Source organism: Salarias fasciatus, chromosome 1, assembly GCF_902148845.1.
Source record: "Salarias fasciatus chromosome 1, fSalaFa1.1, whole genome shotgun sequence".
NCBI classification, from domain to species: Eukaryota; Metazoa; Chordata; class Actinopteri; order Blenniiformes; family Blenniidae; genus Salarias; species Salarias fasciatus.
In genome coordinates, this window is record NC_043745.1 from 25736469 (window position 1) to 25751418 (window position 14950).

The window sequence follows — 14950 nt, forward strand, 5'->3', positions numbered from 1 at the left end:
CACCACCCATCATGTTAGCTTCAATTTAGCTAGTTTGTCTTCTTGTCCGTCCACCTCAGCCAGTCTACTGTCCTCTGTCGCCCCATTTCCAGCAAAGGCCTCCAGCTTTACAAACACACACACTGTGGCTCAGTACAAGCGGACCGTATCACGCTCCAGTAATCGGTGGCTTTTTTGTTATTGAGACTGAACATGACACACACCACACACAATACCTTTTAGTAATAAAGAAAAAAAAAAAAAAAAGAAGAAGAAATAAATGTGTTGAGAGCAAGGGTAGTCATTTTGGAACAAGCCAACCACAAGATCAGAGTTCACGCAGAGGCTAAGAGCCATGCAGAGTCCCTCTCCCAACAAAGTCTGTGTACTGGCCAAGCACTCCACAATGTTGCTGGACAAATCCATTCCTCACAAACACAAAGGGGGGACTGAACCAACGCCGGTGCCACCCCTACTCTCAGCTGTGTGCGCATCTTGATGTGTGTATGCATGAGAATAGAGAGAGAGTGTGTGTGTGTCATGCATGGAGCCTTTAGAAAGTGTTGTGTCTGACAGTGAAGAACGAGGAAGAGGTTAAGACTAAGTGCAGACAAAGAGAGATGGAGAAATGAGAAAAACAGAGTGAGAACAATAATTAGGAAGTATTGTGTAGTCTGCTTTGCTTTATGCATGAAATGAAGGGAGGAATGTATTTCTTGAAAACATAATGTAGTTGGAATATCACACTCAGTCCCATAAGAGCCTTAGCAGTTGGCTCAGTCGTTCGAGAGACTTCATTCCAACCAGTGAGGTATGAAACAAGAACATTTTCCCATTCTAACTCTGTTTTCATGGTAAGTTTGTGATGAACCACTCTCCCATCATGTTTGCATGAAACGTGCATGGAAAGGTAAAACGAACAAGCCTATGCCTTGCTTATACAACCACTTCTAACAACTGTGTGTATGGAAACATGAAGCCACCTATTTGAGAGAAAATACAACTTTCAAGACACGGGCAATTCTCAAATTGCTCACATAATTGCTGTTATTTTTAGAGATAAAATACCAAACAGTTAATGTGTAACTAATAACAGGAAAACTTGTATTACTGCTGCTGTCTAAGTGTATGCATCGTCGTATTAGGATAAGCAGTGACATTAAAATGCCCGGTGAGGTTCGAGGTCTTCACACACTGTAAACAGCTGCTTGCGATATTGGTGCACAGGCATGTGTTTTGGGGTTTTGTATGTGAATATACAAGAGGAGCAGTGCTCACTGAACTGAGGAGAGCAAAGCTGAGCTGCATACAGAGCTGCCGAGCTCTGCCTCAGCGTTGTTGTTGCCTGTAAAGCTACAGCCTGCCCTTCCCCCATTCCTCCCTCTCTTGCTCGCTCTCTCTCTCTCTTGCTCTCTCTCTCCCTCCCCTCCCCCTGACTGCGGCAGGCAGGCAAGCAGGGCAGATGGTATCCTAGCAAGCAGAATGACCCTGGTGTTCCTGCCCCTTGTTTTGATCCTGCAGTCCTGATTGTCCAAGCTTAATCCTACACTAGCCAGAGCTGCTGGACCGCTGCCAGGCCTCTTATTAAGCACACAAAGGCTTTTCATACCAGCTAGGGTGCTAGCTAGCTCATCAGCCTACACACACTAGCTCTTGTGCCGTCACTCAGCTTCTTTCCTCCAACCTTTTTTGCTCCGACGTGCCTCCTCTACTGCTGAGAAAATAGCTTCAGCAATAACCCAGTCTCCACGTTCCCTGCCTCTCTGTATTTATGTTTAGCCCACTTTCTGCTGGTCTACTTTTCTGCTTAACCAGATAACCATCTTGACAGTGCTGTGCAGTTGCACACTGGAGGTTGTGAGGGCTATTATACTATAATAGTTAACCACTAACTATAACGATGACTTATTTAAACTCTGAGAAAGTAGGTCTGAATAACATTCGACAATGAATGCGGTCTGAAGGAAATGCCTCCTGTGTATGGAGTGTCACGCTACAACTGACGACCAGCGCAAACAAGGCAGAATAATACCAGCGATAAAGACACAGCAGATATTTCCTCGAATTTCTCAGCTAATCAAAATGTGTGACTGGGACCAACTTGGTACGTGATACAAGGCAAGATTGTTTCTGTTGTGCATGAGCGCACTTTATACTAAGCAGGGATTACAGTGGAATAAGTCACATTACAACAATCAGCATGGTTTATCTATTCCGCTACAACTAAAATCCCTCCTTCATCTGCAAGTAATAACTTTTATTTTATGTCCCCTGTGACCTAGCTCAGGAATACGGTATAACTTAACGTAGGTAGAGAATATGGCTCAGAAATTTGTAAATAATATTTGATAAAATTTCACTCCACAGAGAAAGATCCTATATTACTGTCAAGAGGATTCACTCTGTTTATTTCGCTATGAAACAAAAATGCATCCAGGTGCAGAGACCAATGCGGAGAGATGTGCTGTTGTCCAGCCTGTTTGGAGGTGAGAGACAAAGAAGACTAGTACGAGCACATTTCAGCCATGTTCGATCGAGTAAACGGGCTCAGAGCTGATCACCATGATCGACCAGAAATTCATCTCAATCAATAAGCTTGATCATGATCGCACAGCCCTACCAAACAGTAAGGATTAGGGCATGTGCCTAATCCTTACATATGGTTCATATATGGACATATCCTGGTAAACCATAAACTTTAATTTGCTATTTTCATATTTTTATTTTTCTTAAATATTTTAATTTAACAGGAAGTTGCTTTCACACATAAGTGTGATTTGATTTTGAAAGCAGTAAATAGTAAACACTACAGCAGCAGTGGATGCTACACTGAATGAGGTGCAAGTTAAGCAAAATTAATGGAAGTTACTTCAGAGTAGTGCACACTGCTGCAGTCGCCCTGGTAAACGGCTGGCACACATCAAACAAGCGAGAGACGCTTCAGCAGAAAATGGTTATGAGCATTTGTCTTAAGCCCTGTTTACATGTCCAGTTACACAGTAAACAGTAGTTACCATGCCAGGCCACAAATTGGAATTGTTGCTTGTGTAATAAAATCATGTGCACATGCATACAGAAAGAAGTTAGAAACATTACCAATGGCAAGTACAGAGACATTTATAAGGACAGACGGCCGAGTTCGATTACTGTTACAGTGAATCTCAAGTATAATGTTACCACGTTCCGAAAGAACATGGACTGGGAGTAATTCCACTCCGAAGGACGCCATTATTGTTATAGTCAATCTAGTGAGCATGTGCAGAAGGGCAGCTTACTGCAGTTATAGAGCGCACGTGCATTAGCAGAGTTTCCAGTGACTGCGCAGAGACGGAGCCCGAGTGTTGTCAGAAAGTTCTGTTTTCATCCCGTTACATGACAAAGAAGTCAGCGACAAGTTTCACTTTGGGACGAGTTTTTTTAAGAGTTGTATTTTCAGTGGCTCAGCACATCATTTTTAAGCAAACAGAAACCCACAACACAACGAAAGGTTTGCATTTTCACTTGAAAACATTGCCATATAAAGAGGCCATTACTGTCTGTCACATTTGGTCAAGCTATTGTTGTTGTTGCTCAAGTCAGTTCTGACATGCATCTAAAACACTAGCCTACTATTTGTCATGTTGTTTAACTGACTAGTAACAGACATCTCGAAAACAGAAATACACTAGCTCACTAATAACTATTACTATGTTTTTAAAATGTTGTAAGTCAATGTGAAATGGCCCAATACTGAAACTAAAAAGTCACATTGGAACCCATGACAAGACTGTAACCACAAATTGGTAAAAACAGTTTCTAACTGGGCATCAATCAAAACAGTTGATCCATTGATTGAATGACTCAGCCCAGACCCATTGGGTGCAAGCGGTTTACTTAGCCCCGGGCTCCTACCATGTGGAACCGGCTCCCAGTTCTCCTTCACTTGTCCCGTTTCTTTCATGTAATGTTTCATAACTACTTGACCATTGCTTCTCTTGTCGTCTATGTACTCTCTGTTTATGCATGAAATGTATGTATGTAATGTATGTAATACAAGAAATAAAGAATGTACCTGTTTGTCCTATTTCTTTCTCTTTTCGTCCCCTCACCCCAACCGGAATAGCAGACAGCCAGCACCTCTGAGCTTTGGTTCTGCAAAGATTTCTTCCTGTTAAAAGGCAGTTTTTCCTTTCCACTGTCGCTTATGCTTGCTCATGTGGATCTGTTGGGTTTTCTCTGTAAAAACTGTCGAGAAACGACTGTAATTGGCACTTTATAAATAAAGCTGAACTGAATTGAATTGGTGACACTTTCATGATGTATACCAAGACAGGACAAGAATCCAATTAAACCGTTGTAATTGGGCTACAATAATCTGTAAATATAAACGTACAGAGGGAACAATACACTCTGCCACAACCCTCTACGTTTCACTGTGTATGAATCTTCACAATTTCCCAGCGTTGCTCAAGAGAAGGGTAAAGACCACAATACGAGCCCTGAAAGCAGTCTACGCCCTTTTAATGAATAACCTACCTCCTGATACCACAAAAGTAGAATGACCGGCTTTATTGCTTCTAATTCACGTTGCTACTCAGTTGCAAAATTCACCATCATTATGCTGTGTTGTACATTTCACATCCAATCTTGTATATGAAAAACACACTTCCATAAATGGGATACAAAACTGTTTTCAGCAGAAATAAATGAAAGCATGGAAGATTATAAAAGCAACCATTAATTCAGTGGAACCGCACAGTGACAGGACTGGAGCTTGTTAAGGGGCTGAATGTGTTTTTCGGAGCGCTTAGCCGTGCACTCTGAAACACTTTCTCATTCTTGCTTCCTCCTCCACTCGCTCCTCTCCGTCTCTCTGAGCCCAAATCAAAGATTATGACTGAGAATCCTACAGCATGTTGCCTAGCAACCTGCACAAGAAAGCCACACTACATTAGATCACATGAGGGACATGTGCATGCCCATGCACACCCACATAAACATTAATATGGGGTTTAACGCTTTCCGTGAGCCAAATCTAAAAATGACTGGAAAACAGAAACATTTCATACAAGCTAAATATCTTCTTCCTTATTTTTTTTTTTTCAGAACACAGAGGCAAAATATCAGTCCAGTATATGTAGGTCAAACGCAAAAAAGACTGGAGCAACTGTGAGACTCTTTAAACTGTTTTTGTGCCGTTTGGAGTGACAGCAAATGTTTTCAAGGCCAAGCCGTTGCGTATTCTTAAGGGAGGGTAACGTTATTTGGCTTTGTCAACGGTTGCACTAAAGCATGTTGCTAAGGTGAAGAGCAACAGAGTAGTAAGAACAACAGAAAGAAAGGAGCTCTGAGGTAGACACTCCTCAGTTGGAAGATGGGTCATAAAAGGGCAGTTTTACACATTTACAGCTGTGATGTTTACGCACACAAAAGCCTCAGTGCGTAGTCCGGTTCAGACTCCACTCGACCAGACGCCATTTACTTTGAGGTCTTTTCAATCCCAACCGTCCGGTTTGTTTAACCTCTCAGTTGCCAGGATGTTTTTGTCAGGGGCTGTTGGTGGACTTACATTAGAGATTCTGACAAAGATTATCAGCACGAGCAGGTTGAGTCAATGCAGATGATGTAAGACAGCTCCATCCAGGCTGGCCAACCTTCTGTACTTAAGAATCCATCAGGCTTAGTGATCAATAGGAATAGTCCCTGGCTTTGTGCTGCAGCTGCCGCATTGCAATAAAAGCCTCGCTGAGCCTGACCTGACAAAAGCTATGACTGATAAAAACGGCTGCGTTGGATTACCAGCAAACCTTGCCCTTTACGTCTTCCACTGTAACGCACCTTTACTGTAAAATTAATTCAACCACAAGTCTCTACAATAAATGCATTTTTGTAGCCAGCGTCCTTCAAAATGTTCTCTTATGGCATATTATTTTTTTTTTTCCCCACATACATACAATTACAGCTCACCAGGTACAGGTGAGGGTTATTTATCAGTGCTGCAAAAATGATGGCTTTCCAGATAAAAAAAAATAAAAATAAAAAAATAGATACTGGAACTGGACAACAACAAACACTTTATGCTTGGTGAAAGTTAGGTTACACAGCAGACCATGGCATGTAAGGCAATACAAAGACACTCGCAGTTTTATGGCAACGCAGACGAAAACACTTCAGTTGAATAATTATGACATTTCAACAGTAATGACCATTAGTGCTTGCCCAAAACAGCAAGATAGTTTCATTACTATTGCTGCAGTGCAGCAACTGAAACCAGGAAGGCAAAGCAATTTTGCCTGATGTTCTTATTCCACTATCTGAAGATGAAGACAAATACATATCAAATCTCAGATCATGGTCCATTTTTTTTTTTTATATAATTTTCAATCAACAGTGCAACCAAACTTTGCAATTAGTAGATCACATTTTCTGTTGATTGATTAATGTCTAATCAAAGCTCATTGCATGGTGCTTAGGTGAACATGTGAAAGCAAGGCCCTGAATATCCATCAGTCGGTACATGTGACTGCTGCTTCCGAGCCTCGCAGGTTTTCTTTTTGCTCCCATTTGCCTCTCCTTGCATCCACGAACCTGTGACATCATCACCACTCCAAAGCAGCGCTCTATATTTAGTCGCTCACACCCCTGCTGTGCCTCACTACTCTGTCAATGCCTTGGCCGAGCTCAATCTCTCTCCCCTCTCTGCCTCCAATGCTTTATCTCTTCATGTTAGCTGAGGAGGTGGGGTGCTTTCTTCTTTCAGGGGGGAAAAAAAAAAAAAAAAACAATAAGGGGGAAGGAACGGAACGAGAGAAGGGATTGTCTCGAAAGGAACTGAAAGGAGATAAAAAGGAAGATGCTCATTGAGAAAGACGGAGATGAAGGCTGAGAGGAACAAGCAGGATGGTGTGAACAGCCATGCTGTAAATCAGCGTCTCCATAAAGTCTGTGCGAGAACAGCTCACGTGTTGCCTCGTTACGCCACACTGTTATGTGTGTCGGTACGCTCACACACTAAAACAAAAAAAAAAAGAAAAAACACAGAAAAATAAACCCTGCAGAGCTCTGCAATACCAGACTGCACTCTTATACTGCTGCTCAACGGTACATAGTAAAAGACAGTGTGTGTGTGGGAGAGGGAATGGGGGAGGGTGCAATGTGTCTGTGACTGGCATTTCAAACATCCTCCCTGCACAAAATAACATCCTGGGAAGATAATCTGCGAGCGTGTGACAATTTATTCAAGCTCACGTTTCTGCAGAGTGTGAAAAGCCAGCGAGCGGTGGAGGGGAAGTGCAGGAGACCAGTGAATGTATTTGTTGCTTACTTCTGCCATGAGATGCCCAACCAACAGTTTAACTAACCGCACTACAGGTAACAACGCCCAGCTTTACCGCATTTGCTACGAAACATTTAGGTGACACATACCATCATCTCAGTACTTTCAGACAGGATTTTTTTTCTCATCTGCATCAGTCGACCCAACCCCCCACACTGCTGCTCAGGCACAGCAATGCAGCTTGAACAGATCACCAAAAACCAACGATTTTTCAAAAGTGAGCAATCTCAACAAGACTGAAACAATACTGATCACATGGGATTCAATCAACATTTATAAAAAAGGAATGAAAAACAATGGTCACTGTTACTGAAGAAACACAAAGCCCAGATAAATAACCAAGGATATGACACGTAAACGATTCAAATTCACTATTCAAGTTTAAAAGACAGAAGAGTTGCTATGAATTGGAATCACAACTGCTTGACAATATCCTTCGTGAGGCTGGACTGTGACAAGCAGCCCAGCGAGAGAGGCACCCCGAACACAAAATACTGGTATTCACACTGACATAAAGGAAAAGCAGCTGGTCAGCAGCCATATTCTACCCTTAACAGCTGTCAGCCATCGTTACTGGCTACCATGACGATTCATTTATACAACTGCTGGGGGTGTTTAAAACCATGCCAACAGGCGTAAGACCTGCTGGCGGCTTTTCACAGAATTTCTGTTGGGGAGTGAGAACAGTGGCAGGTTAATTGGCAGCAAGTGGGGTGTAGCTCAGAGGTTTAGCTGGTCTTGTTAATGTCAAGCTGAGCAAAGTCCTGGAACGTTCTTTAGTTATAAGACGACTGGACCTTGCTGTTCACGTCTCCAACGTGAGCCGCTAACCAAAGGAGCTCATTTATGCAGAAATCTCCAAATGAGATTTATTCTCCCACTGTAAACATTGTACACCAACCAGAACTACTAACTGGCTTCACATTTCTACACCACGCACACGGCTTCCTTCCTCAGTAATGTAGCAGTGATTGAAGTGGGAACTGGGGGCTGTACTAACAGGTGGGCACACATGCTGCTCGGGAAATTCATCAGATTATCCCACCAGCACTCAGGGCAGGCCTGCCTTGATGCACCGAGTGTGTGCGAGTATGTGTTACTCCCCTTTACAGGACAGGTGAGGAGCAGATCTGCCTCATCTCATTCCTGATCACGTTCGGATCCAGCTCTATTAAGACGGACCACCCCCAGCTCCTCGATCCACCAACGGCTCACTTAAACACACAAACAAGACCGTACTGCCATCTTTGCGAGGTCGCTCACTGAAATAGTTCTTTCAGGAAGTCCTTACACTAAACTATAACAGCTAATATGGACCACAAACAAGTTCTAACCTTAATGTTAAAACCAATCCTTCAAATGAAACGTCCCTTAAATGATAGGTCAGTGTGAATAGTATCTAAATGTGTTTATTTTTTAAACAACGCCAACATTTTAATACAAACAGATCCTATCAAAAACAAACACTCACAGAACATTGCTCTTCTGAAATTATGAAAATGGTCCCAATGCAAAGCTATGTGCATTGTTTCCCAGCAACAAGGAGGCATGCCACTGCCAAGTGTTGTCTTTTAGCTCACTGCCTGTATGAGAGGCGGGAGTTTGCTGACTTTATCCGGCGCTTGATTGTGACTTCCTTTCACCTACAATTAATTACATCTTACTGTCTCATAATTTAATATTAACCACACAACACCATGCACCCATTTTCACCTTTTGCATGATTTAAGATGTAGATTTGATTTCAAACGGTTAAGACGGCTCCTTTTAGCCGATCAATTATTGAAAAGAAGCTTTTTCAGGTCTTTGGGCTACAAGCACTTCAAACTGTCAGCGGGTGGATTGTTGTTTATTTCAATCATTCTTGGGATGTCTGCAGGACCTGGTTAGAGTCCACCTGTGGTAAAGTGAATTGACTAGACAGTGTTTGTAAAGGTGCACACCCACACACTTGTGCATGAGAAAAACTCTGACAAACTGTTTTCAGAGCTCTGTATTAGAGCCGTTTCAAACAGAGTTCACTTTATGTGGTGCATATTTGCAATTCAGCACACTAAATTAGCTTTAGATGAACATCTGTGTGCACAAAATCATTCATACTGCCACACAGTTTCTTGCATCTCACTGCGAGACACTTCGGAGTACAAGTTTTGCCCAATGACACCTCAACATATAAGAGCAACATGGGGAATCAAACCACAAACCTTGACTTAGGTCAATGAACCACACTACCAATTGAAGCACAGAGTTATCAAATGTCTTAAGCCTTCATTTGAATTTGGTACAGGTTTCAAACCACAAGAAACTGTGTTTGTGTTGACGTCTGACCAAAAAGAGATAAATAATAAAAAATGTCTTTGGTCATGGAGGTGGCCAACATTTCAACATCTTGAAAAATAGACACTATCATAGGGGAATTTAGACAGCCCAAAGAAATAACTAAACCAAACATTAGTGGTGAGAGCACCTAATCTATAGATTTAGTTCTGCTGCGGGTGGCTTGTTGTCAGCAGCAGTCTGCCAGTCAGTGGTGTCCATCACATAAAACACGAATATATATTCACTAAGCAAATATGTCAATGGAAAAATATTGGCCACTAATATGTAGAATGGAGCAGTGGAAACCTAACAACTGATATCTCCTCCATCAAGAAGCCTCCTAGGTATGAACTTTGATGCTATACAGCGGAGAATCTCCTACCTATGCACTTTCACTCTTCATATCAGAGGTAAAACCTGTCCTAACCTAACCCTCAACCTGTCAATAACACTTCTGTTTACACATCTTAGAGCTGTCAATGAGTAATACCACATAAAAAGTAATCAAACTACCATATTACCAGGGTTTAGTGGCTGAACAGCTCACAGTACAGTTAGCTAAGAAAGAGGAATGAAGTGTATTACAGCTCTAGTGTGTAGACCGGAAAGTTGTGTCACAATAATAATAATAAAGAACTGAAATAATATAGCGTTGGAAGGAGAAACATAACATACACAGAGAGGACTGCTGGTATAGCATTGTCCTTTCTGTCCCCCTCAGGCCGCTGTGACAGGTGCTGTTCTTTTTATTCCCCACTGCTATGCAGGACCTGGATTCTCTGCAGCCTCAGCTCTGGCTGCATGAGACACAGGCAGCACTGGAAAGTTGAAGGATACAATGCCAACTGGGGCACAGGTGAAGTGAGCATAAGGCCACAGACATTTCTGCAGGGAAAAAGAAAAAAAGAAAGAAGGGGTCCTCGATGGTGAGACTGAAGCTTAAACTGGTCTGAAAAGAAAACAATGAGCTGGTGTAACAGTGTGATACCTGCTCTCCGGCTGAACTCAATGAACTCAACTGTGTGGGAGGAAAAACACAAACACAAACACGAGACTGAAGCAAGTGACAAGCAGTTCTGCTGCTTTAATTCACGACAGCATGGAGGCAACCACGTTGCCGATGCCAAATTTAGCCTGTAGCTGTCCACCCTGCTCTAAACCAGTACAAACTATGCAGGAAAAAATGCACTCGTCATTGTTTATTTGTTGCATTTCAAAGTGTGGTGGTCAGTCAGATTTAGAGGGACAGTAAAGCAAAATACAATCGCCCCCAGCAGGTACCGATAGTAAAATAGTTCTTTATTGAAAGAAGCTGCAAATTTAATAGTCAAAAAAATAAATTCTGGTCTTCTCCTTTCTTGGAAATGGAGCACAGATCTATCCATTTCCATGTCTGTCACGTCTCCTCTTTATTTATGTGAGAGCATAAATTCTTTCCCCGACCTTTTACTGTCTGTGACAGGCATAAGCAGAATAATTTACTGTTCCAATTCTGGCATTCAGCCACATCGGAGGACAGTTTCAAAAACATCGATAGCCAGTGGGTTCCCAAAAAAAGAGAGAGAGAACGCAAACTCATACTGCAAGACATAATTTCCAAATCAAATTGGGATTGTAAGTCATTTGTAGCAGTGAAAGTGCATCAGATGGATGAAAAAGACAATCTAAAGAAATACCAGGACTTTCCCACCAAACTACAATGGATTTAAAACAAAGTTGATTCAAACATTGACCTGTTTATGAACAGGAAAAATAATATATCTTTGGCTCTTTGGGGAAAAACACATTTTCAAACATGTTTAACACTTAGGCAGCGCAGGTAACAGTGGTAGCTAAACATGCCTGCATCAAAAACACTATTATTCCATGTCAAATAGTACCAACAAAATGTTTGTGCAAAGGTTGTATGTCTAATTCTTACAGAGATCTGATGATCTCCTAAGACCCTGAATGACATTTATGTGACTCTCCCCATAGAGCTGAATGTGTCATGTGACGCCACTTGGTGTAAAAACACTGGAGGTGAAAATCTTTCACATCTGGCATGAAATGGAAAAGCATATATCAATGAATCGTGAAGTCAGGAAAGAAACCATAATGGAAGCAGAAATACGGAAATCAATTGAAAACACCAGGTGGCAACAAGATAGACGCATCTTGAATTACGGCAAGTATTGAAGGGTACTCAAGATTTGATGACCAGATGATTAGTTTTATCGAGCATCAAGTCCGGTATGTGCAACACCACAGATTAGAGATAGTGCTGTGTTCAATACTGTCTACAAAGTTGTGCATATAAAATATTGGATCACAACTATAAAACAGCTTAAGATGTCATGTAAAAGACAACACTACAGGTGCAAACTCTCTCTCGCATGCACTCTTCTGTGTTTTTTTTCCGTTAAACAGTGACCCTCAACAGAGCTCGTGAGCCTGCCGTCAGTTGTGTCTCATTTAGAGATCAGTCGGCAGAAAACAACAGTTTGAACAGGAGTTCAGAGTCAATTAGAGTAAGAAGTGAAACAAAGATTTTCTTTTTTTAATCTAAATCAAAATCACCTGTTTCTGTAAATCAGCACAGAATTGAATTAATGCATCACAAATCTCAATGGAGTTAAACTGATGGTTGTTTTCAAGTCTTCCACAGCAAATGTCAAACTCAATATTCTCCAGAGACTCTGCTCTGAGGGACAGCAAGACATCCTCAACCCATTTAACAACACAAAACAGAAGTACTTTTAGTCCGGATGTACAATAATTATCAATACCAATAAGTACTGGTTTGATTAAAATAAAAAGAGAGAGAGAGAGAAAGAAGAAACAAACAAGATAAGTCCAACAATAAAAATTAAGACAGATAACTAGAGTCAATCACAATAAGCAAAGATTACTAGGTTAGTTTATTTTAGGAATATTTTGTTCCGGCCAGTCTTTTCATTCTGTGGATCTTGTATTCATATGAGAGCAATCGTATAAGAGGCACATTATTGGATTAAGTCCGAGCCAAAGCTGTCGTATAGCCATCATGAGAAGCATTACATTATGGACCTCAAAAAACATTCATCATTCGTTCCTAATTTTGAGGCACTTATGGTAAAAACAGATACTAATTACACAATTACCTGACTGCCTTATACCTTTCTGGACACCAAACAGTCTATTCACAGAATCTTGCCAGCAAAATTCCTTCACCGAAATAACAGCGCTGCTATTTGATGACAAAACGACAACTGTACATTTTCTAAGATTAATAACAACAACTGAGAGCTTTAAATTTTGTGCTTACTGCAGGAGCTTTTCACTGCTTCATCAACACTGCTCTATCATCCCGAGGAAATGTCCGGGGGGGCTCGTGATAAATGGATGTCAGGGCAGACTGTAGGTGAGCTGGTGCCTGCTGGGTACAGTGGGGGCGGGGCGGTCCGAGCAAATACAGGGCGCTCGTCTCAACGGAGCAGATGGCAGATGCTCCGGACAGTCAGGTGAAATGTTACAGGCTTTGTCTAGACAGCCCAACAGCTACAAACAGCTTAGCAAGTGCTTGTAACCCCGCAAACAGCAACAGAACTGGCAGTACTTTAAATAATCTCGGCAAGTCCCCCCCCCCCCCCCCCCCCCGATACCCAGCAAATACCAGCTGCATCAAACAAACACATTTTTCTCAATTAATTTTGCAATGTGCGATTAAATATGAATTACAGAGGAAATAAATCCCCAAATAAAGAACTCCAGAAGCACATATTTCAATTCAGGTAGGAAGAGATTCAAGCAAGGTGAGAATTACAATTCTGGTGTTGTGTATCAGCTTTAATTGTGGTATTACAGTAATTTTAACATTTTCTCTCAGCAGTGAAGTACAAGCGCAACAGCTTCAACATCACCACAGATTGGATTAATCACCTCTGAGACACAATCAAAACATAACTGCACGTCATTAGATTTGGGGGTGCCGTCACTTGAGACAAATTTTAGTTGGTTTGGATTTTGAAAAAAAATGGTGTTATGGATGGCAACCAAACTCTGGAGCTTTACTTCACCACTTCTGTTGTAAAAGATGGCACACAAAATCATAGCTTTCGGTCTTATTTCTGCAAAACAAACCCTGCTACTGATTCAAAACAATTCAGAATCGCCTATGCTGGCTAAAGCCTGCTGAGAATATATTCAAGCCATCTTGAGGCCTGTGAGCATGTGAACATCAGCTTTGCAACAACTCAGATGAAACACAAACTTGGAGAGTATCTGTTTGTTTACAGGTACGGGAAATCAGAGCAAATGCTGCAATCTGTAGCGCCACATCTTCAGACCAAAACGCATTAATGATGCTATCACAACAGTGTTTGTTCTCTGCGACATTTGCACATTTCCATCTTCATTTACGATGTGATTGGTTTCGACAACTGCAGTGCAAGCGGTGCACGACAATATAAGAGCATGCAAGCATGAAAAGAATAACAACACAAAACCGACTAGACCAACTAGCTGTATAGTATTTTGATCACCAAACCAACAGTGTTGTATTTGAGAAGCACAAAGCAGATTATTGTGCACATACAAAACAAAACAAAGAAGGAAAAAAAAAAAAAAAAAGATACTGTACAACCGATCATGTTCTGTAGATGAGTCAATTTTGAGAGGCGGCCAGCAGCAGCAGATAGGGATGCAGGACACAAAATAGACTGTAGCCACACCTCTGATGTCTTATCTGAACACATCACTGTCACACAAACAAGCCAGTAGCTCCTCATAAGCACACAAACTCTCTGAATGTGAGGGCGGCTGAGAATGAGTCACTCTCCCTTCTGGCCATGAACAAAAAAAAAAAAAAAAAAAAAAAAAACAGCAATCTGCGGCAGAGACTAGGCTGCTTTACAAATTTCCTTTTATACACCTAGTTATAGAATGCTAGCTACTGTATGTTCGTGCCCACACTGAGATCGAGCCAGATTATAACATAAACCTGCAGGCATGACCAACAAAATAAAAGGTGAAAGAAAATATGACCATGTTAAAAGTGCATCACGAGTAGTTAATAATAATCAGTAGCAGATTTCAGGCAAAACAACACGTGCCGGCTATGAAATTAAAGCTTGTTACAGTCTGACCCAATCTCTCCATTTCACTGACTACCATGTGCAGAGGGAAGATAAAGCAGATGGAAGGTGAATAGAAACAGACAGAGACAATCTGCTTTCTGAAATCTAATGGAACATCATTGGGAGTGGGGCTGATGCCCACACGAGCAGCTAAAGCCATGTCCACACTAAGCCTGCTAGAATTTAAAGGGAATATTTCATGGCCTTCCACCTGCACGGAGATATTGCTTTCACACCCTTC

The 14950-nt window shown here is 41.6% G+C and overlaps 1 protein-coding gene across 2 annotated transcripts in view; it reads right to left on the reverse strand.

The window, feature by feature from the left end:
* ankrd11 (ankyrin repeat domain 11) overlaps nucleotides 1-14950 on the reverse strand; it is a 110749-nt gene that overhangs the window by 54038 nt on the left and 41761 nt on the right. The window lies entirely within an intron of this gene.